This window comes from Gouania willdenowi, chromosome 4, assembly GCF_900634775.1.
Source record: "Gouania willdenowi chromosome 4, fGouWil2.1, whole genome shotgun sequence".
NCBI lineage: Eukaryota > Metazoa > Chordata > Actinopteri > Blenniiformes > Gobiesocidae > Gouania > Gouania willdenowi.
The window spans coordinates 12646877-12672102 of NC_041047.1; the positions used below are offsets into that span (position 1 = coordinate 12646877).

The 25226-nt window shown below is 34.6% G+C and overlaps 1 protein-coding gene across 2 annotated transcripts in view; it reads right to left on the minus strand.

The window, feature by feature from the left end:
- kank3 (KN motif and ankyrin repeat domains 3) overlaps positions 1–10679 on the minus strand; it is a 33740-nt gene extending 23061 nt beyond the window's left edge. For both annotated transcript variants that reach the window (XM_028445242.1, XM_028445241.1), the window contains exon 1: positions 10568–10679. The gene's annotated coding sequence lies outside the window, so the exon portion shown is untranslated. The remainder of the gene's footprint in view (positions 1–10567) is intronic.
- Between the last annotated feature and the right edge of the window lie 14547 nt (positions 10680–25226).

Sequence of the window (25226 nt, forward strand, 5' to 3'; positions counted from 1 at the left end):
ATGTCACTAATTAAAGTTCCTTATTTTAATTTAAGAGTGTTTTGCTTCTTCGTTTTGAATGATATTTTGGGTATTATAACTATTTGTGTTCATGTTAGTATATATCATGTGCATTTGGTCTTCATATATTGGCCTATATATTGGTTATCAACAGATACATCAGATATCAGCTTTTTTAAAGATGATATCTGATGTATCAGCTTTAAAAAAGCTTTAAAAAGCTTTAAAAAGCTTTTTTAAAGCTGATATAAAGCTGATTTAAAGCTGATATCTGGTTATTAAAGCGAAAATGCCGATAGCTCAATAAATATCAAAATACCAGTTTCTCCTTGCACTTGCTGAAGTGTGCATGTTGCTGGCCTTGTTGGTAATGTTGATTGTTTACAGACACAGAACCATGTCTGTCGGCTGGTGATGACGTCACAGACAGAACGGCGGATCCCAGGCTAAAATGTGGGACTTTGAAAATGCTTGCATTGCTCCAATTACCACAAAAAATAAATAAAAATCATTAATGGTTTATTACCAATGAATCAACAATATATCTATTTGTGACTAGATATGGCTAATGTTTCTATCAATAAACAAAGGCAGTTTTTGGGCACACTTAACTGTGTTTAGAGCAAAAAGTTGGAAGTTAAGCAGCAGCATTCAGATGCATTCATGAAGCCTTTCTTTTAACAAAACTGTCTTCACAAATTCAGTTTCCAGCTCCGACATCACACATTTTTAACCACACACTCTTTGTTAAATTGAGACGCACACTATAGCTCAAAACACGACAAGCTAAAACTTAGAGAATGTATTATCAGCACAGAGAGGAAAAAAACAGGTTCGTCTCACTGTTTTTTGTTTTGTTTCCAGGCACTTAGGGTTTTTACAGCTGAGCAAAAAACAGAAACAAACCAGCTCACAGTTTTTTTTTTCAGGTCCTTCAAAGCTGACCCAGATATCTGCTCTACACATTTGTATTTAAGAGGAGACTGTGACCCATTTGTCTCTCAACAACAGTAGCTACTGCCTCCAGATGTTTGATTCTCGTAACTAAAGAACCAGACCAGATGTCACTCTCTGCTGCTTCATGCTTCGAAAACCACTGAAATGTGTATCCATTATCACGTTATTTCCTTCACTGCTAGAAATTATACTAGTCTGCACCTCTTTGATGGTAAAGGTTGAAGTAATGACAAGGCAAAGAATGCATGTAGCCTTTGAAATCCCTTCTGGAGACGCTGAGCGCACACCTCCACCTCTGAGAAGATGCTCCTCAGGAAAAAGACACGCTTGTTGTGGACTCCAATTCAGTTTTTCTGTAATGCTGTGAGCCAAACCTTTTGATGTATAATAATGGCCAATAAGACATGCAACACTGTCATCTGGCCTCCAACACCATCACATTTCTGAAATACCAAAAACACACAAACCAGGTTGTTTAGAACAGTGGTTCTCAAACTTTTTAGCCCATTACCTCCAAAATAAAGGTACCAGAGACTGGGGATCCCCATTGTATCTGAAGGTATTGTGTGACATTAGGTGGGAAAAGTGGTGGAAAGGGTATATAAGTGCCAAAAATGTCTCAAAAATGGAAAGAATGTGCAGAAAAGTCATTGAAATTTGGTGTAAAAATGGCAGAAATGTAATAAAAGGAGCAGAAACATAGCAAGAAAAGTGATGAAAATAGGCAAAATATGGCAAATTTGGTGTTGCAGAAAAAGGGGAAAAATAAGCAAAAATTGGTGAAAAAAAAAAAAAATCTCATTTTCTTGAAGGCATCTAGCGACCCTCTCCCAGTGTTTTGCGACCTTGGGAAACCCTGATTTAGACCACACTTAACTTTACACAAAGGTACTAAAACTATAACTTCTTATGGTCAGCATCACCCAAACCTTTTACAGACCCCAGAGTTTTCAGAGTGTTGGAAGAAGCCCCTAAAGACTACACACACACACACACACACACACTTCAGAGCCTGGGTCCATTTGGCATAGACTTCCAGCTTTGAGATAAGGGGAGACATTGTGTCTTACACTAGAGTTTGAAGCAGTGTCTAGAGTTCAATAACAAAAACAGCAAACACCTTAAAAATAAAAACGGCAACACATGATTTGAAGTTACAGTATCTCCAAAGCCTTACGAAGATATGTCTCTAAACTTAGATGCTAAATAGCTCCAAAAACACACATGATGACAACAAAAATGCACAACATAAAAATATGCAATATTACTACAAAAAACAAATGAAACAACCCAAGAAAAACCAAACAAAGAGCGAAAACACGAAAAAAATTACCAGAAAAAAAAAAACACACAAAAATGACTGAAAAACGCATTAAATATACAACAAAAATACAAAAATTGACAACAAGGAGACAAAATCTATTGTTCTTTCTTGTAATATTGGTCAGATTTGTTATCATGCATGAATTTTAATAATGTGGCCCAGTGTCACGGACTGAGTTTACCTTGTACTGAGATCGATTATGAGCATATACGCGCATCGGAAAATTATTTTTTGCTAAAAAAAATCAAAAAATCTATTATGTTTATTTTTGTTTTCAAAGTGAACTGACACGTGTTTTATTAGTTTATTGGAGTAGGTTAGGGTTGCATGCACACACACACACTGTATATATATATATATATATATATATATATACACATATATATACACACACACACATATACATATACACTGGCACAGGGGTAGTGAAGTGAATAAATTGTCCATCTCCACTCTAAAGGAAAACATACAGTATATAAAATATAAACTTCCTTAGAGTCCTGTGTAGAGCACACCTCAACATTGTAGTTAAAGAGGAAACTGAAGCTGCACTGTCAGATCCTGTTTTAATAGGACTCCAGGGCAGGGCTTCATTTTCACAGGCATTTCACTGTTAAACATAACATTTGTTCCATCATGAGCCAGTTGAACAGAAGTGACCTGTGTTCTGTCAGAAGTTGGAGGAAACATGCTTCCTGTTCAGAGCCTGAAACTGCAGTCAATGCTCCAAATTCATACATCCATCAGCGGTAAAAATAGTAGAAGGTGAAAGCAATCTGTATATGGATTAACAACTTTGTTTACGAGACTAAGAGTTAATTGGTCTGTAAGTGATATTATTTAGTGTCATTAAAAGCAGGAATGGATTTTGATTTTTACCAAAGAAAAAAACGTTTTGGTCTCGACACTTCAAGATTCTGTAACATCTTATTTTATTGGCAAAGAAAAAAGGTGGAGATAAACCCAGGAGACAATCTGACATGTTTTGGTTGTTCTTGTTATGTTTCGATTGATGTGTATCGTACGTACTCTTTTGTAACTTTGCACACATTTGTACGTTATGACTGGTATGGTTGTTTACTATCTGACCTATCCCAAATTGTATTTATAATTATATTTAATTAATTATTATTTATTTTTATTATATAATTTTGTCTACTTATTTTAAATATCGATAGGCTGCGTGTAAATTTTTTTATTCTGTTTAATTTATTTACTTTAATTTATTTAGCAAATTTTGTTCCCTTTATTTATACGCGTACACCTACACATATCTATGGGTATTTGTGTGTCTATAGACATAAATATGCGTACATTCTAATTTTGCGTAACCCTTTTTTTCCTTTCTTCTATTGCTCTGTTTGACTATTTGTTTAGCATATTGTTGCTATTAATCCCACTATTACTATAATTGTTACTGTTATTGTTTTTTTTTTGTTGTTTATCCTTGATCCTGCTGTTTTTTGTTTAGTTTTTTAATGAACATAGCTACTGTAACAAATGTGCAAATCTTGGTTAATTGAGTGCCAAAAATGTTTCATAAAAATTGTTTTGAAAAAAAAGAGAAAAAAGTTAGTTCCAATCCTTCAATGTAAAAAAATATTATATCAACTGTCATTTTCCTGTGACACACATGTATCTGTAAATGTGTGTGTAAATTGTTTTACATTACATAACTCATCTCTTATTTATCCTCTTATATATTGCCAATATATTTGTGTATAAAATGGATGTACAGTATATACAAATAAATGGAAATAATAATTATGTATGTAAATAAAGATCAGGAAACAAAAAAGTAAATTAAAATAAGGACATAAGTTTTTAGGGAATGTTATGAGAAAAAAAAAAAAAAAAGACTGTTGAACTCAGCTGAAACTCAAAGCAGCAATTATCCTTCTTAAAATCCTGATACCTGCTTATTGTGATGAAAGCTGTTTTTTACACACAGGCTCCACAGTAATTGTAGCTTCAAAGGAAATTAAGGTGTTTTAAACTAGAGACTATCAAAAAAAAGAGAGAGTTTTATTTCCTCCTTTGGAGTTGGGATGATAGAAACACCTATGATCTGATTTGTTTGATTATTTCAGCTGGTGGTGGGTGGGATAGATCAAGCAGCAAGTGAACAATGTGATGTCAAAGTTGATGCATTAGATGTAGAATCAATGGTTAAGCTGAAGGATTTAAGCAACTTTCAACCTCCATTAGCTCACCTCAATGGAGTCTCTGCCTTTATGGGTAAAGTTTGCTCTGCGAAAAGAAACAGGCCTCGACAAAATCACAGTGGTCATAATAATGTTTGTAGATCTGCAGTACGTCAATCCAAAAGCTTTCACTCCAACTCTGTGCTGTCACTTTGATTTGCTCTTCTCAGAGGTGAAAGTAATGGATTACAAGTAGTCATGTTACTGGAATTGAGTTGCCTCTATGGGTACTTCCTCTTCTAAATCATTACATTTACTTGTCCTTAAAGAGTAACTGAACCCCTGCTTTCTGCTGACCTGCCACTAGGAGGGAAATTCAAAAAATGCCTTGATTATGGGCATTACTGCTGTAGCAGTAAGACACGCCCAATCAGGCAGCCGGTCAGTGCTGTGCACAGAGACAGACGGTAATGAACACAATGATGTGTCTACACACACACATAGCGAGTTCACAGTAGAGATGTGTCACTACAACCACAGACACACACAATAACAGCCTTACAGACCTGCTCTCCCACCACCTCACGCACATAGCGATAAGACGAACACACACGTCCGCACACACAGAGACAGACGGGAATACACACACGATGTGTCTGTAAATACACACATAGCTTGACAAACTCTTTGATTAGCACAGAATCTGCTCTTTATAGAAGCAAGAAGTCAAAAACATCACCCGGTGTTGAACCCTTAGAAGCCAGTAACTCTGACATTTTACTACTAAATATGAAAAATTTAAATAATTTTACTAAAAAGTGAAGATTGGGACTAGGGTTAATAAACAGCACTTCCTAATACCCAAATACATATGTATACAGCAGAAAAAAGGGTTTGTAGTATAGTTACTATTTAAGTCAATTTTAAAAGTAGTAGGGATGCACCGAATATTCGGCCACCGAATATATTCAGCAGAATATTGCAAAAAAAAAACCAGATTAGGCGTTCGGTTTTGTGAGTTAAAAGCAAGGCCAAATAGTAGCGTATGACGCAATCAAACAACGTGCAGTGATTTTGAGTCGGAAAAGTGTGTGCGCATTGTACACAAACACAGCCAGACTCTCTCCTTAGCGCTCTCCGTCGTTCATCGCAGCGTAAAAGTTGGAGTCCGTTGTTAGTGCTGTGATCCACGAATCCGTAAACATCCCCATCGTTTCCTCCTTACACTACACCGGGTCTCGCTGCATAGGCTGGTGTAGCATTAGCACTCCGTGCTAACAGCTGATGTGTGTAAACAATGGGTCCGTAGCTCCAAGCAGTGACTCCCAACACGATCGGCAGCAGAAAAAGTAGTGCAGTTTGGGCATCCAGTAGTGCAGTTTGCATTTAAATTTATGGCAATAAAGTATAATATATATTCTATAATAAAACACAGTTTAGCTGTTAGATAGTTGGAGAGGGAGGAGCTCACATTCTAGGAGGCGTGTTAGGTGACGTCACCTACCAACGTGGGCAAAATCCAACTCGCCCGTTTGGAGCTTTGTTTTTACAAAGTGTGGAATAACAAGGGAGGAAACAGAACTTTTTAAACTCTGTCCCTCTGAATGAGGCTAAAGGGATGTATATCACTGGAGCAAAACCATTATAAAGTGATGTTTTCATCATACGTCCCTTTTAATGCACTTTTTTTTGGATGCATGTTTTGTTTTATTTGAAGGGCTAATATAAATGAAAAACTTTGTTGTGCTTAGTATGAAAAGCAAAGGCTCCTGGAATATTTAAAAATAAACATTTACTTTCTTTAAAAAACATGTCTAAAATGTATTCTAGGTTATTTATGCACTACTTAAAAAAATAGTGAAACACTTAACAATCGCATTCGGTATTCGGCCAAGCGTTTATATTTTGTTCGGCTTCGGCCTGAATTTTAAATTCGGTGCATCCCTAAAAAGAAGCAAAGTAATTTGTTACACTTCTACATCCATCTGTTACTGAGTAAATCATTATTTTTTGTTTTAAAATGATAAACAGACATTTTGAAACTACAAAAAAATGAAATGATCAGACAATCAAATGCATCACATCGTAGCCGACCAACCAGATTTGGTTATTGTTGTGGTGGTTTTGAATGGAATGAGACGGAGTCAAGTTGTAGGGTTTACTGGTCAGATGAGGGCACAGGGTTTATTTGGTCAAAGGGTTTTAGAGGCAGACCGGTCTGAGATTCAGAAGTTTCCATGTGTGTGTCCAATGATTCTGTAGATGTTCTGTGCTCTCAGGGTTTTGCATGCTGCTGATAGTGCTAAGCATAACAATGACAGAGTCTCTGAGAAGAGACCTTGGCAAATGTTATCAGTGTATGACGGTATCTGGCCTGCTTAGGGCAGTGTTACCAGGACCAGGAGAGATTCTGTAATCACATATCAGTTATGAAGAACATAATCCAACTGTTTTTAGTTGTGTAACCCACATGGCACAGTTTTAGAGTTCATAAATGTAGCTATACTTAGAGCCTGATAATTATTTTATTTTGAATTTAAGTCATTGGTGTTTTATTTAAAAATAACCTTTTATTTTATACAGATGCCTTTGTGGAAAATAATATAATTTCCAATTGTGCAAGATGTAATCTCTTCCTTTTTAAGTTTATACATGAGATGTTTACTGTATGGAAAGGAACCGTGGCAAGATGTATTACCAACAATAAATGTGGGGGGTGAAAGTAACTAGTAACTTTAACTTTGAGTACTATTTAATTGAGCTACTTCTTACTCGTTTTTGACTATTTTATGTATGACTTTCCTGTCCTTGAGTACAATTTTAATCAAGAAATGGTACTACTTGAGTAGGATATATCAGTATTCTTTACACCTCTGCTCTTTCTTTCCCGACTGCATTACGTCACCTCACAGCACAGACTAACTCATGCTAAAATTAAAGACACTTGAAATAAAAGCCAAAAATACAACAGTGTATCTGATCAAGCATTGGGAACAGCGACTCAACCCTCGCGCAGCTCTGAAATCAATCAGCCGTTTGCCCTCCGTGCACTCTGAGATGGAAATGAGAAAGAAACAAATAAATTAGGACGGTACCAGCTAAAAACGAACAAGAAAAACACACATATACATAAAAGTCAATGAGTATCAGTGGCGTCCTGATACCAACTACACTTACAGAGGAGCTATTTTTGAACCATCAGTAAGTCGAACCCCAGGGTCCTGTGTCACAGCACCCTAGAGACCTGCACAGTTTACAACTTCACACAAAATCTGAGAGTGATTAACGTTCCTGATCATCGTTCATCAATATTCATCCAGTCATTTCCTATTTATTTTGCCCCCATAGAAACTGCTTCAAAAGTTAAACACCAAACACATTCAGTATTTATTAATCATCAAGCTTTAGTGGAAGTTCAGCACAAAGACCAACACATCCTGAGATTGCTCAACATCTTCTGTGTTCCTTTGGCTTTCCATCCTGACTTTTTATTCCGTAATGTTCTCACATTTATTCCCAAATAATTTAACCAGGTTCCCGCATTATTTCATTCTCACAACAATGTATTAAACCTAAGCCTGGACCAGCAGAGCAAAGTTATAAAAACAATCCCTCACATTAATGTCAACATTATCCAAATTCACATGAATAGATACGATTACAGAATAATTGACACAAAAGCACTGTTTGTATTGTTCAGGTCTTTGTCAGATTTAAACTCAATGAAAATTATAGTTCTAAAATAAAATAAAAATATACTAAATGAAAACAAAAACACACAATAATAATCCAAAACACAACAAAAAAAATATGAACATAAAAACGAAGAAAAATGACTGACAAAAATATGATTGAAAAACACAAACAAATGACTGCAAAAAAACATACAAAATGAGAGAAACATATATAAAATGACTACAAAAAAACACAACATTACTCCAAAAATATGAATAAAAAACAAAAAAAATACTTCAAAAGCACAAAAAAAAACATACAAAATGAGAAAAAAAATATACAAAATGACAACAAAAACACAATATTTCTCCAAAAACACCAAACAGCAAAAATATGATTGAAAAACACATAAAAATTACTTCAAAAACACACAACAAAAAATATGCAACATGACTACAAAAAAACACAATATTACTCCAATAAAAATATGATTAAAAACAAAGAAAAATGACTCCAAAAACAAAAATATGATGTAAAAAACAAAAAAATTACTTCAAAAACATACAAAAAGAGTAAAATATACAAAATGACAAAACACAATATTACTCCAAACACAACAAAAAACTCAAAACAACCAAAATATGATTTAAAAAACAGAGAAAAATGACTCCAAAAACACAAAAAAAATGATTTAAAAAACAGAGAAAAATGACTCCAAAAACACAAAAATATGATTAAAAAACATGAAAATATGATTAAAAAACACAAAAAAATATACAAAATGTCTAAAAACACACAATCCTTTGTTCTTCCCCGTATTAATGCTCAGATTGATTATTATTCTAAATGCTGACATGAATGTTGATAATGTGGCCCTTGAATCAGATTAAATCACATCTGTGGCTCAGCTGTGATAAAAGTAGCTTTTCTCTGATCTGCAGCACATGTTTTTCACCTCTACTGTAATACAGTTTGCAATCATTACACTGATGCAGTTTTTTCTCTCATTTCATAATAGAAAAGATCAGAAACATGTGAGTGTGAACACCAACAAGCTTTAGAGAGAAAAAATGTCATCATCCCTTTAAATTATGCTTAATGTAGAGATCACAGTGTTTCTCTGCTACAATGCATTTCAATTGTTTGGTAAATGAGAAATAATAAATAATAATAAATAATAATAAATGTGTAAAGGAAAGATTTACATCAATGTCTACTATTGTGTGAATTAAATGCTCTCTTATTCTCTACCTGCTTATCCTGATGAATCAAGTAAAGCACATTGTGTTGCCCTGTGTATGAAATGTATGATACAATTTTCAATTCTGTTTATTATTTTGGGATATTAATGAATGCAACTAAATATAAATGAGAGATTTAGCCCTTGTGCTAATTTCCAGCATTTGAAGTTCAAACAGCATAAAAACCAAGTCAATGCAAAACTTATGGAGAGTACTAACAATCAATGCATATAATGTTAAGTATGGGACGCCAATTATAAAGTTGCGCATGCTAAAATAAACATTCAGCAACAAACCATAGTTTTCACCAGATTTACAGCAATATTTGTGAAATTTGTGATATTTACTTTTCTCGTAAAACATATGCCAACGCTAAATCTAAATGTTAGATTTAAATGTAAATGTTAGATAAAAATCTAAATGCTAAATGTTAAATCTAAATGCTAAATGTTAAATCTAAATATTCAATCTAAATCTCAATGTTAAATCTAAATGCTAAATATTAAATCTGAATGTTAAATCATGTCACGGTGAAACTAAATATTGAGCTAATATGCAACTTTACCGAAAATACCAAAATAAAAGCTCACTGAATTTGACGTGATTGACCACTAACCGCAGAGTGGTTTGGTGCTAAATGTTGTGAAAAGTTGCTGTTTATTTTAGCATGTGCAACTTTAAATTCGGCGACCCATAGTAAAGTTCTTAGTGATTTCCCTTGCTTTATTAACAACTCACAACCTAAAAAAAAAAAGATGCAAAGGGAGAACATGCAAACTGCATCAACCTGATAACTGAAAACCCAAAGTGAAACCCTCCAGTATATATATATATATATATATATATATATATATACTGCTTTATGTGGATAGTTTAGAGGTTAAATAAGTATCCTAAGTGTAGATAAGCTAGCAATGCAGAAAACAAACACTGACTCTTTGTATGACAGCATATTTACACTGAGTCTGTGGGGGAAATTACGTAATGACGTCACCCATGACGTGATATTAGGAACCAAATAAAGTCTCACACAAACTCCAGCAGGACAAGTCAAGTCTCTCTAAACTAATGACCCTGTCAGAGAAACCATCAGATGACTCTATATAAAACACATGCAGCAGCAGAACATTAAAGCGTGTCAGCTCAGATCAGATGATAATCGGATCATCTGATAATCGGATCAGCTGGTAGTTGTCAGTTAATCAAAGCGTGGACGTGCTTCTTACCGTGAGGCTTCTCCCTGTCCGGCCACACTGAGGCTGAGCATGACTTTCACTGGAGATAAGGAAAGTTTGGGAGGACCAGGGAAATGATCCAGCCCCTCGGAGCTCACACGAGCGTCAAGACACCAAACACGAGCTACAAGCGTTTCCTCTCACGGCTTTCAAAAGAAAACACCTTATCTATTTTTAGAAGTAAAATATGTGCAGCGCCTTTCTTATATATCTTTATTTAACCAGGAAAGGCTCATTAAGATTAAGAATATCTTTTTCAAGAGAGTCCTGGAGGCAATTAGTTGTGTTTTTTTAATTTTTTTTTTTTTTACTTAGCGCATGCTGTTGATTGGTCAACACTACAAGGAGTAGAATCTTTTTAAGACAGCAATGCATGATTTGTTATTGCAGTTAAATAACTTAATTTAGTTTAATGCATAATTGTGACATCACCAGCCCCCCATAAGAAAGGATAAGAAAGACAGTTAGGTCGAGTATAAAAAGAGAGGGAAGTGTTACATCTAGGTGAGGGGGTGGGAACAGGGAAGAGGGAGTCAGGGTGAGAAATGGTAGGTGTAGGGAACAGTTGACTGTTTTAAGGTGAGAGTAAAATGTGATGTCATAGTTGTGCATATTGTGTTGTGTAATCAGTTCAGCCAGTCTGGTGACAAGTGTGGAGAAATTGAAGTGGGTAACACAACACCCAGTTTAAGTACAATAGTGCTGTTTTTTTTTTTTTTTTTTTTTCATCTTTATTTAGTGAAATCAAAATCTGGCATTACAATTAAAGATATTAATAGATAAATAAAAATATTTCAGATGGAACAGTTACAGAATATGACTGTTGTCAAAAAGGATCATTTTCAGTTCAGCATCCACTGGAACTTCTTACACTCCGTGCACAGGCAACTATTGACTATCGTCGATGATTTTTTACATGATTCGATCGATGATTTTTTACATTTTTTTTTTGTAGTAATAGGAATTACAACCCAGATGTACTACTTTGGGGGGCTTTTATTTTGAAAAGAAACATCCAGATTGTTCCAAAACTTTGTAGGTGATATCCTGGGATGATCTAAAGTGGAATGGTGCTGTAACAAAAGGGGATTTTTTTTATATATGCTTCTTTTTCTTTAAGTTTCAAGATAGCCAAACCATGTTAGGTTGTTGGTCTTTGATTTTGAAATGTTGGGTTGATGTTAATAATTAGTCTTAGTAATAGTTATTATCATTTTTTTAATAATTTTTAATATCATTATTATTAGTTGAAAGCTATGTGAGAAACTGTATTGTGCTACTCCTCTTACACATGTGAAATACACATTTGCTTACAGTTGTTATTTTCATTACAGATGTTTTTCTTTAAATCTTAAAATGCTCCTTGAATTTAAAATGCATGTATATTATCTACTTGGTGTTTGAAATAATCACCTCCATTAAAAACAACAACATTTGTCATTGTTTTTGTTGACTAGAATTTGTTAAGTGACAATAAATAAAGTATGACTTTTTTTTTTTTTTTTAAATAAAAATATATATGTGGTCTTACACATTGATCTGTGTGTATTTACAAATAATAATACATTTGATCATATCAGGTTGATCAATGGTATTTAATTTTTTTTGCATACACTTTTATCCTACATATTTTAGTCGACTATATCTGTAGCAGATTTAGTCGAGTAAAATCTTAATGATTTTCAGTCGACAATATTAGTATTTTTAGTCAAAAGAGTAAAATTTAAAACTCAAAATGAACACTGATTGAGTGTAAACAAAAGTTAAAGCCTATAGCCATGGATCTTATTGTGAAAAGCAAGGAAGTGCACGTGTGAGTCTTGGTTGCATGTGGTGTTTATCTACCAATGTATCTAGTCTAGTCTACTGTATGCAGCATTTTATAGGTATAGCTTTAAAACAGCAGGTGTGTAATCTCTGCTCTGGCCTATATATTGATTAGCACGCACATATTTATTGACTAATAATTAGAGAATCACCTTTCCTTGGTGCACATCATCTATCTATATCTATACAACACTGTTAATCCTTCTACATTAGAATTATGTAGTAGAAGAAGTAGATTTATGGGTAATAAAATAATGTAAAAAATAAAAGCAATCACAGCTTGTATTGATAATCATTCAGCAGCAGAGGACGCTGTTATTCTACATGATGTGGAGCTCAACTGTGAACATGTGGAATCTGCTTATTTTTAAACTTAGTTGATAAAAACACTGAGTGTTTCACATGAAACTACTGAGTAAATCTATTTGTAATGTTGGTAAAATACCTAAACTGATATCAGACTTGCTTTTGTTCGTGTGAGATGAAACTGTTTTAAGTACGAGATTGTAAAAAGGATATTAATATTTTTTTTATGATCAGCTGACTTTGTCTAAGAGCTTAGCTGGTAAGTTTTTATGTTCCTCTGATTGTTTAACTGGTTGTTTTTACGTTACCCATGCTTGTTTTTCTGATATAGTGAATTGTTGGTTGGTTGTGATTTTCTTACAAACATGCAGGGGCGTAGCACCACATTTTGGGGCCTGGATACAAACCATCTTCTTGGGCTCCTACTGTAAGTTATGCAAAAAAAAAAAATGCCCCAAAACTATAGTATTATGATATAAGCTTTTTTTTTTTTTCCACAATAACTCAGAGGTTCCCAACCTTTTTTGGGTCGTGACCCCAGTTTGATATCACAAACGTCCGGCGACCCCAGAGACATTTTTTTTCTAGAACTAGTTTTTCATCATGTTTATTATACATACATACAGATTAGCCAAGATTAGTGCACGAAGTGACAAGTATGCCACCTTAGATATTATTATACGGAATTTTATTTGAACTAGATTTATATTTGAGAAAGTATAATATTTTTTTTAAAAAAAAGCAAACTCAGTTCATCAAATCTGGCCTGTGGGATAAAATAAAAATGATTTGTTTGATTTGTAGATTAATCGGTTGGTTGGTTTGTTTGGTAGATTAGTTAGTTGGTTGGTTTGTAGATTAATCGGTTGGTTGGTTTATTGGTTGGTTTGTAGATTAGTTGGTTGGTTGGTTTATTAGTTGGTTTGTAGATTAGTTGGTTGGTTGGTTTATTAGTTGGTTTGTAGATTAATTGGTTGGTTGGTTTATTGGTTGGTTTGTAGATTAGTTGGTCGGTTGGTTTGTAGATTAATCGGTTGGTTGGTTTGTAGATTAGTTGGTTGGTTGGTTTATTAGTTGGTTTGTAGATTAGTTGGTTGGTTGGTTTATTAGTTGGTTTGTAGATTAGTTGGTTGGTTGGTTTATTAGTTGGTTTGTAGATTAGTTGGTTGGTTGGTTTATTAGTTGGTTTGTAGATTAATTGGTTGGTTGGTTTATTGGTTGGTTTGTAGATTAGTTGGTTGGTTGGTTTATTAGTTGGTTTGTAGATTAATTGGTTGGTTGGTTTATTGGTTGGTTTGTAGATTAGTTGGTCGGTTGGTTTGTAGATTAATCGGTTGGTTGGTTTGTAGATTAGTTGGTCGGTTGGTTTGTAGATTAATCGGTTGGTTGGTTTGTAGATTAGTTGGTTGGTTGGTTTATTGGTTGGTTTGTAGATCAGTTGGTTGGTTGGTTTATTGGTTGGTTGGTTGGTTGGTTGGTTGGTTGGTTGGTTGGTTGGTCCCTTGCTTGCGTCACTCTTATTCAACTTATAAAGAGTCGTTAAGTGTGAGTCGTGGAAAGCTGGAACGTGTGGGTTGTTTTTCCTCATGTTACTCGTTTGCCTGCTTATTCAACTAATTACATGTACTTTATAAACAAGGTGAATGAACATTATGATTGTTTGTTTATTAAAGGTGTGTCCCAACATAATCCTTCAAACTTTAAGACTGAGTGTGTATTCACAGCAGTGGATTCTGGGTAATATTCCCTCTCATGGAGCCAGCAGTCAGAATGTTCTAGTGTCCCTGATCCTCCTTTAACTCTAAAAGTCCAACTGTTTGTTGGGACCAAGTTGGACGTGCGTGGGTGGGACAAATACGCACAGATGTTCCGCTCAGTGTCGGACAGGAAGGCAGGACTCTCCAGTGATCAGAGAAAACAATGCAGGCAGGTCGACATGACCCAGCAGGAACAACAAGACACTGAGAAAACAGCACAAACCTGCACAGGCCCAGACAGGAAGAATAGTGTGTTCAGCACTTTGAAACCTCTGTGGGGTCAAACATCCTGAACACTCAAGCTCTGTAGAGAAATTAAATTGATATAGTAAATATTACTGAAATATTTTACTACTCAGTTGAGTTACTTCATCGTATTTCTTTCCACTACTTTCCAACATTGAAAAAACATTTTTGTTGTACTACAAAGCACTGTTTCCAGTTTGAATCCGTTTTCTCCACTTATTGTCTTTAAGATGATTGTGATAGGACATTATTTTCACCATGTCTGTGATAAACTTCAATTTTCTAAATTTATTGGCTGTTTCTCACAAATATTTACAAACAATAATTAAAAAAAAAAAACAACCAACAATTATATTAAGTATGAGAAGTTCTCTGAGTGAATAACCCAGCAAACGTTTGTTTGTGTCCAGTATACTGTATGTATTTCATATCATATGTGTTTTTGTGTTTGTTTGTATGGTTTTAATGAGCCCTGAGTCTGAAATAAAATGTATCTGTCTATCTATCTACTGTATCTATCTACTGTATCCATCTATCTATCTACTGTATCTATCTACGGTATCTATCTATCTATCTATCTATCTATCTACTGTATTTATCTACTGTATCTATCTATCTATATCTACTGTATCTATCTATCTATCTATCTATCTATCTATCTATCTATCTATCTATCTATCTATCTATCTATCTACTGTATCCCTCTATCTATCTACTGTATCTATCTATCTATCTATCTATCTACTGTATTTATCTACTGTATCTATCTATCTATATCTACTGTATCTATCTATCTATCTATCTACTGTATCTATCTACTGTATCTATCTATCTATCTACTGTATCTATCTACTGTATCTATCTACTGTATCTATCTATCTATCTACTGTATTTATCTACTGTATCTATCTATCTATATCTACTGTATCTATCTATCTATCTACTGTATCTATCTACTGTATCTATCTATCTATCTACTGTATCTATCTACTGTATCTATCTATCTATATCTACTGTATCTATCTATCTATCTATCTATCTATCTACTGTATCTATCTATCTATCTATCTACTGTATCTATCTATCTATCTTTCTACTGTATCTATCTATCTATCTATCTACTGTATCTATTTATCTATCTATTTACTGTATCTATCTATCTATCTATCTATCTATTTACTGTATCTATCTATCTATCTATTTATCTATCTACTGTATCTATTTATCTATCTATTTACTGTATCTATCTATCTATCTATCTATTTACTGTATCTATCTATATATCTACTGTATCTATCTATCTATCTACTGTATCTATTTATCTATCTATCTATTTACTGTATCTATCTATCTATCTATCTACTGTATCTATTTATCTATCTATTTACTGTATCTATCTATCTATCTATCTATCTATTTACTGTATCTATCTATCTATTTATCTATCTACTGTATCTATTTATCTATCTATTTACTGTATCTATCTATCTATTTACTGTATCTATCTATCTATCTATTTACTGTATCTATCTATCTATTTACTGTATCTATCTATATATCTACTGTATCTATCTATCTATCTACTGTATCTATTTATCTATCTATCTATTTACTGTATCTATCTATCTATCTATCTATCTATTTACTGTATCTATCTATCTATCTATTTACTGTATCTATCTATCTATCTATCTATCTATCTATCTATCTATCTATCTATTTACTGTATCTATCTATCTATCTATCTATCTATCTATCTATCTGTGGTCAATGTTAGTCACCTCTAAACACTAAAGCAGACATAAGCAACTGGCGGCCCAGGGACCACATGCGGCCCTTGGTCTAATTTTATATGGCCCCCAAAGTAAACGTATAAAATGACAGAAAAATACACAAAACAGAAGCAAGAATACATTAAAAAATACAAAGAATTACAACATTGCAAGAAAAATATATAGAATTACAGAAAATGACAACAAAAGTACACAAAAAGAAAAGAAAAACACAAAAAAATGACTCTGCAAACCCACAGTACTCACAAACAAGCAAAACGACAACAGAAATACATAAAAATTACTCTAAAAATGTAAAATGACAGCACAAATACGCAATATGACCCCAAAAAACATGTATTTTACAGAAAAACGTCACAAAAGAACTTCAGAAATGCACTAAATGCTTCACAACGAGAAAGACGACAACAAACACAAAATTACTATAAAAACTCTTTGTTTTTTCCTGTATTAATGCTCAGATCGCTCATTATTCTAAATGCTGACATGAATATTGATCATGTGGCCCTCTGATCCAACAAACACATCTTTGTGGGCCCGCTGTGATAAAAGTTGCCTCCCTCTGCACTAAAGTGTACCCTAGTTTAGTCCATGTATGAACTGTGTTGGCAGCAAAAAGACAAAGCCAGGAAACAGAACATAGTTCCACTTCACACAGCATGTGGACTTCCTCTGATGCTCTTAAACCAGCAGATCATTAGGAAAATCACTGGAATAATTAATATAGGGAAAATCAACTATGAACCAAAGAGGCTTCATTTCTCATTGAGCTCCAATAAGAGTTTTAGGTTCAAAAATGTGGCCATACCGGGCAGCTTGTAGTGTGTCTAGTAATTGTTTTTAATAATCCTTAAAGTTCTCTTGGTGTAACATTTTATAGTGAGGAACCTTTGTACACACTGGCCTTCGGAGAGGACAGAAAAACAAAGTAAGAGGACAAACACCAGCAGCTCTTTATCAGAAGAACAATGACTTGTAAAATCATTTCCTGTCTCAGGGGCCAATCACACAGACGTGAGACATGAGGACGGCTGCCCATCAGCTGGAAGCATAGCATCAAAGTCCAAACACGTTGGCAGGAAAACATGTTTTGTTCACGAAGGCCAAAAAGGAGCGTCCTTGTGTGTCTGAACAGGAGGAAAAGAAGAAGACCTGCTCACATATTCTAGTCACTTAAGTATTCATAACAGGTGTATTAATTATTATTCATGACAAAATGAGTTTGAGAAAATTAGAGTAAAATGCAAAATATTTTCATTTTTGAGGTTAAAAAACATTTTATTTGGTTTTTTTTCATCAATCAGGAGAAGCTGGTCTGCAATAATTAGGAAAAACATCTACTTTTATTTCAAGAAATTCTATGTACCCGTAATTGCCTTCCACAATAACCTCTGCAAATATTATCTGTTAACAACTTGATACATAATAAATGATTTAGGGCAGTGTTTCCCAAACTTTATTGCCCCATGTACCTCTTAGCTCATGTTATACATTATTTATTTGTGTCTGCAGGCTTTTTAATTAATTTATTTCTGATGTTTTGCTCATTTTAGAATTTAAACTTCACCTTTTGGTGTATTTTAAAGAGTTGTGCTCCAAATTATTATTGATGGATGACTAAAAAAGCGTGTGTGTGTGTGTGTGTGTGTGTGTGTGTGTGTGTGTGTGTGTGTAAAAACTGACAAATATTCCTGAGAGGTGTTCAAGTACTCCTAGGGGTTTTGCTGTCACTATTAAAATGGAATGGGTTCAGTTCACTAAATTAAACATCGTCCTAATGTGTACATTAAAAATAAAAAGGAAATACACGCAGAAAAAAAAGAAACACTAAAAGGTACAAATAGATCGTAGATAATAATGGTAATTCAAAAATCACTTCACTTCCTCTCTGGCTTCCTCTTCTTTTTCCCTCCAGGGGTCGCCAAATTTAGAGGTCTGCTTTAACTTATTGTCTTTAGATTCATATCTCCTTTACCACATCCACCATCCTCCTCTGTCTTCCTTTTGTTCTCAAATAGCAACAAGATTTTCTTCCAATACCACATATCCAACCACAAGTGAATATCCCTCATCAAAATAAGAAAAACCCCAACATAATAAAGAAAGCACACACTCTTTTCTGGTCATAAGAATAAAAACATATTTATTCAACAACATTACAGTGGAAGAAAGTGTAGTTTTCTTTAACAGATTTGTCTAGAACAGGGATGAGCAACTGTTATCACAGCATTAAGGAAAGAACAAAGGGTTTTTTGTTGTTTTTTGTTTATTTTTGGAGTCATTTTGTGTATTTTATGAGTCATATTTGTGTTATGTTTGCATTTTGTTTATTGTCAATCTGTGCCTTTTTTGCATTTATGTACATTGCTGAAATGTATTTGGTTATGTGCAAGACACTTGGCTTTATTCTGTCTTATTCTTATATGTAATGTAGATTTTTTTTTGTAATTATTCTTGTATTTATTGTGTTTTACCGATTTGGTGCTTTTATTTATCTGTTTATTTTTGCACCTTCACATATGTCACCTTCAGGGATCCCTCTGTCATTATGACTGCAGTATGAATGTCTCGTTGGAAGAAATAAAACAATCTGAAACTGAATCTAAAATCCTTCTACGGGTGCTGTTGTGTAAGATAATTCCATGTGAATATGCCAGCAAATTAACCATTTCAGTGTCAGAGAGGACAAAAATTAAAAAAGTGTCAGAAACATTAATTAGTTATTCATATGACGAGAATTAGCCCAAAAGTCGAGAGCAGAGTTTTCAATCCAGAATGTTTATTCTCATTTATATTCAATGATCACTCTAAGTCAGTGTATAATATTCAAATAATGTGGCTAATAATAGTGAAGAATACTTGCGTATTTATCTGTTTATCCTTGTATACGGTTTCCCAGGGGTTTCTGGGTAAAAGGTGAACTGAGTAGAGGAGCAGTGAGACCTATGGGGCAGGTCATGGCCAAGTAAAGCGTTAGTAATAAGATAAAGAGTGCAGTGAACCATCGAGTAAATACATGTCCACACTCAAACAGGGTTCAACATCAGTCAGTGCCTATTTTCAGAAATAACTAAGGCAGAGGTTGCACTTATTTGCACGAGGACATCAGAGAGGAGAAAATGTTTGAGTTTTAACTTCTGAACAAAATGGTTATGTCTAGTTATATTTGGGGCTTAGTTTAAATAGATAAATTCAATTTAACTTTATTTATATAGCACAAATTACAACAAAGTCATTTCAAAGCGCTTAACAACAACAACAAAAAATAGAGTCCATAGTAACGTAGGGGTGATTCAGAGTGCAAAGATATGGGGAGAATAGAAGACACGCAAACCACAATAAAACACATAAAAGTACAAAGTACATATGTAGTGGTGCAATTCAATAAAAATACAAGGTAATGTAAAAACAATGAGACAAATATAAATCCATTGAAGAAACAGATCCCATAACTCATTAGTCATCACACTAGTCGAGTTAATAGACGAGTGCGATGATTACATTCTTTTACTGGAATTAAGAAGGGAAATGGCAGAAGGGTTCCTGTCGTTCCTTAAAAAGTCTTAAAATGCATTAAATTCATGAATCTAAAATTAAGGCCTTAATTGTCATTAAAATGTCTTAAATTAATGTTTCAAAAGTTTTGAAATTGAATGCATTATAAGCATGATTTTATAATTGCAATTAGTCTCACGTTTCAAAATAAATGGTAAAATGTTTGTTTTTTAAATGTATAAAGAACATGGGAAGACGTAAATATAACAAAAATTGCTTGTCTAATAAAATATTTTTATTTTTTAGATTTTGTTGTTTAATAGATTTCTGGATATTTATGTCTCTTTTTTGTGAATTTTACTGTTATTTTGTGTATTTTTGTGCGTTTACTTTTGGGCCACCAGTTGCATAAATTATCCTAACCTTATGTAATTGGTATGACATTTCCCCCCCAATTATGTGTACTAACTTGGTCTTAAATTTAATTTCAAATGGCAATAAAAAGTCTTAAAAAGTCTTGAATTTAATTAGGAACCCTGCTTGTTTGTATGTGTACAGTATGTTGTGTGTCCTGGTGATGTGAGGGTGAAATAGCTTCTGACCTGAGGAAAGATGGTTTCTGTCATGAGATCTTAAGTTCTCACCTTGTGTTCCTATTAAAGCTGATGCTTCATCCTATAGCTTTGTTCAACCTGCCCAACTAAATACTGAACAGATCCAAAGCTACACATTTCAATGATCTGTCTCGCTGATGAAAAATGTCACACAGGCACATTCATAAACAAACAATTGCACAAAATGTGCCACTTTTAGGTTTTTCTTCTGTAAAGGACAGCAGGTGTGAGTGAGTTCTGTAGTGTGACTTGTTTAGGGGACGGTCTGGGTTAGGACGCACTCAGCCCTATTTATAAGTCAATTTACATGAAGAGCTTCACCCTAAGTATGATGCTACAGTGCCCAAACTGGGATTTTAATCTGCAGATTAATCTTGCCTTCAAAGCGAGGCAGCAATTATTTTCTGAAATTATTGTCAAAAACGTCAACAACTCTCACACATTGTTTTCTGTAATTGAAAAGCTCACAACTCCCCCCAGATCAGATAGCCCCTGAATTACTGTCAAATGGAAAATGCAATAAATTTGCTGTATATTTCAATGGAAAAAATACAATCAATAAGTTCAAACCTCAGAACAAACCAGCAAAATATCAAAAAGCTTGAACAGCTTCAACCACTGAGGGATGAGTCAACTACAATGTTACAGTTTGTTACAGTGAAACCAAAAACTATAGAGGAAACTGTTCAGCCTTGACACAATACCCTTAAACTTGTTTAAAACTGTTGTAAAGTCAATTGTCACCGATTTATGTCAGTTAATAAACTGCTCATTCCAATCAGGCACCGTACCAAAATCCCTGAAAGTAGCTTGTGAAACCTGTGTTAAAAAAAAGAACACTGAATGCCTCTATACTGGCTAACTATAGACCAATCAGCAACCTTCCATTCATGGCCAAGATCATTGAGAAGGTGGTCTTCAACCAACTGAGTCAATTATTAACATTCAACAAAATATTTGATAAATTCCAGTCAAGCTTTTGTTCTCATCACAGCAAAGAAACTGCTCTTATCAAAGTGATCAATGACATAAGGTTGAACACTGATTCAGTAAAAGTATCTGTTCTCATTCTATTGGATCTAAGTGCTGCATTTGACACTGTAGATCATACAATTTTGTTGCACAGATTGCAAACATGGGTTGGACTAAATGGAAAAGTAATGCAATGGTTTAAGTCATACTTGGAGGAGCGAAGTTATTTTGTAAGCATTGGAAACTTTGAATCTGACAGGTTACCAATGTCGTGTGGGATTCCTCAGGGCTCTGTTCTTGGACCTCTTCTGTTTAACCTTTACATGCTTCCTTTAGGACAAATTTTACAGAACTGTAAGGTTGATTATCAGAGCTACACAGATGACACACAACTATATCTATCACTGAACCCAGATGACTATGGTCCCATTGAGGTGTTGTGTGACTGCTTAGAAAAAGTAAACTGCTGGATGAGTGAAAACTTCCTTCAACTAAACCATGACAAGATGGAGGTGATTGTCTTTGGTAACAAGGAAAAGAGGACTGCTATCAGTGAGGACCTTTAGTCTCGATCTTTAAAAGCTAAAGACCAAGTCAAAAACCTTGGTGTTCTGATTGACTCAGATCTTACATTCAGCAGTCAGATCAAATCTATCACAAAAACAGCTTCTACCACCTAAAGAACATCTCCAGAGTGAAAGGTTTAATGACTCAGAAAGATCAGGAGAAACTGGTCCATGTTTTTATCTCCATCAGACTGGACTATTGTAATGGTCTTCTGACAGGAATCCCCCAAAGAGCATCAAACAGCTACAGCTGGTTCAGAACGCTGCAGCTCAGGTCTTATCCAGAACAAAGAGGTCAGAGCACATTACTCAAGTTTTAAAGTCTTTACACTGACTCCCAGTCAGCCTCAGAATAGACTTTAAAGTTCTGCTGCTGGTGTTTAAATCTGTGAATGGGTTGGTCCAGAATACATCAGTGACATGTTAGTCAGGTATGAACCCAGCAGGTCTCTCAGATCTATGGACGCAGGTCAGATAGTGGAGCCCAGAGCTCACAGTAAACATGGCGACGCTGCTTTTAGTTGTTATGCTGCAAAGAAGTGGAACAAACTGCCAGCAGAGCTGAAGTAAACATCCAATGTGAACATTTCTGCATATGATTGAGAGAGAGATTTGTGGTCATGTTTGTTGATGATGATTTTAAATATTTTTACTGGTGTTTTTTAGATGTTTTTATTGCTGATTTTAATGTTCTAATGGATTTTTAATCTGTTTGAGTGTTTTTTTGTTTCCACTTTTTAATCATATAAAGCGCATTGAGTTACCTTGTGTATGAAATGCACTATACAAATACATTTGCCTTGCAAAAGAAAAAGCAAGAAAGAAATCTGAACTTCACTGAACTTCACAGACAAAAACCACAAGTAAATGTTTTCCTGAAGCCTCAGACAAAACTTTTTCCATGACTGTGTTTCTGTTCTTCAACGCTAGTTTAGAACAGATTTTAAAAAACAACCTTATTTTTCACAACACTACAGTCAAACCTTTAACTCACATGTCTGAGCTTGTGTTTGTCTTTTTAATTGTAGGGACAAAGCTTGAGGAAACCACACTCCTACTAGGTTAAAGTGCATCTGTAGATTGTAAAAAAAAAAAAAAAAAAAGGGATTGAGAGCAGGTCCTGGAGCGAGGGGGAATTCCAGAGGAAAGATGCTGTGGGAAGAAGGAGGGGAATCTGGGTAAAAGGTCGTCAATGGAAATGACTGGATGGAGCATCAACCTTTGATTTGTAAATAACAGCTGCAAATGAGTCCCCCATGACATCAACATATGGTGCTGCTCACGAGAGCCACCTTTCACCCAGTTTTCTGAGGCAATGCTTTAAAAAAAATAATAAAAAAGGGCGTAGGAAGATGATGACTTACAGTAACTGTAATGATACTGGTGGAAACATGACAGAAAAAACAAACTGTGATTTTAGATGTTTACTGATGGTTGACAATCAGTCCGTTATCAAGACTATCCAAGAATTTAATAAAGATTAAAGGTAAAATATCGGAATAAATTACCCAAAGGAACAGCTGATAATCGGCTGGGTATATTTACACAGAAAATCAAACTGTTTCAGATTTTTTCTGATTTCTAAAAGGTCTTAGTTCTAAAGTCCACCAGAGTGAAATGTACCGTATGTGTGAAAGCGTATTTCCCCCACAAAGATTATAAAAAATGGACTTCTTGTTCAGACTGATGAAAAGCAACATGTAACTTTAGATCAAAACCTCCACATAGATCTATTTTACATCTATTTTATTGCAAACTTGAGAAGAAAATTTGGTTTCAAGTTTGAGTGAATAAATAAATGTATCTTTGTCTCCAAACTGACCAAATATCAAGTTTTCTACTGTACAATCTCTATTTAAAGTTAATGATCATGAGTCCAACAAACACTGAGGTTAAGGATTGCTGTTGATGTTTAAAACTAAACTTTATGTTTGGAGCTCCCCGCTGTGCGTGTCTGATCCCTAACAGAGCTAGAGGATGTTCTCTGCTCCTCAAGAGGCTGATGCAACATACCAGACACGTGACGACAGCCTTACCTTTCACCCACTAACCCACTGGAGCCTAAAATCACTGAAAACCCCACCCTCTGGAAACTCATGCACTGAACATGTGCACAGCTCAAAGGAAATGTTCAGTTGTTGATGATCTGCTAAGAACAAGAAGAACATTTGACGTTTACATTTTTTATAATGCTTGGTAAAGCTTAGCATCTTTGCTCAAGTTCAGTCTTAATTGTAGGCTTGACGCGGTAAATGAGCGGTCAGAATCAGGTGATGCGTTTTGATTAGAGCGAAAGATCCACAAATGAATACTGATGAGGTGAATGGGAGGCAGGCCACTCGAAATGAATAATGATGTTTACAAACATTTAAAAGGCTTGTTCTTGACCTGTTTGGTCCAGCTGTAACTGGTTCTGGCTTAATTCGGGTTTTGGTGTGTCGTATTCTGTCGGGCTGTAAGGGTGTAGTCCTTCTGGGCCGGCGCTGTTGGTGGGCTGGTAGTGGCAACAGCAATGATGGTGATAGTAATGCCAATAGCAATAATAATTCATTCATAATTTCTATGCATTTCTCTACTCCACCTGACTATTAATAAATCTGTATGCGCGCATACGCACACAGGTTATCTTCCATTTGTTTTATATGTATACAGTATATTATTATAAAACTGTATAGCTAATCTGCTTCCATCCTTTCCTGGGTTAGTTCTTAAATTACCCCCACAGAGTTTGAGATCGGATTCACATTGCGCATCACAATTTTTTGAAAAATAGTGGTTACCCATACATTTGGACCTACTGTATTGTTTTTAATGGGGATGTAAAAATTTCCTTCAAGCCTTTAAAGTGTGAATGATCATGGTATCTTTATGCCAATATCTGGAAAAAAGTGTTCTTGTCTTTTCAATAAATTAAGAATTTGAAAATTAATTATTGGGGTAAATTATAAAAGGAAGTGTCTATTGATACGAAAACGTATCAATAGCCCCCGGGTAATATTGGGTACGTTTTCCTAACCTTTTTTACATAAGCGTAATGTGCCTGTGTTTTCACTGTGTCAGGATGGCCGAGTGGT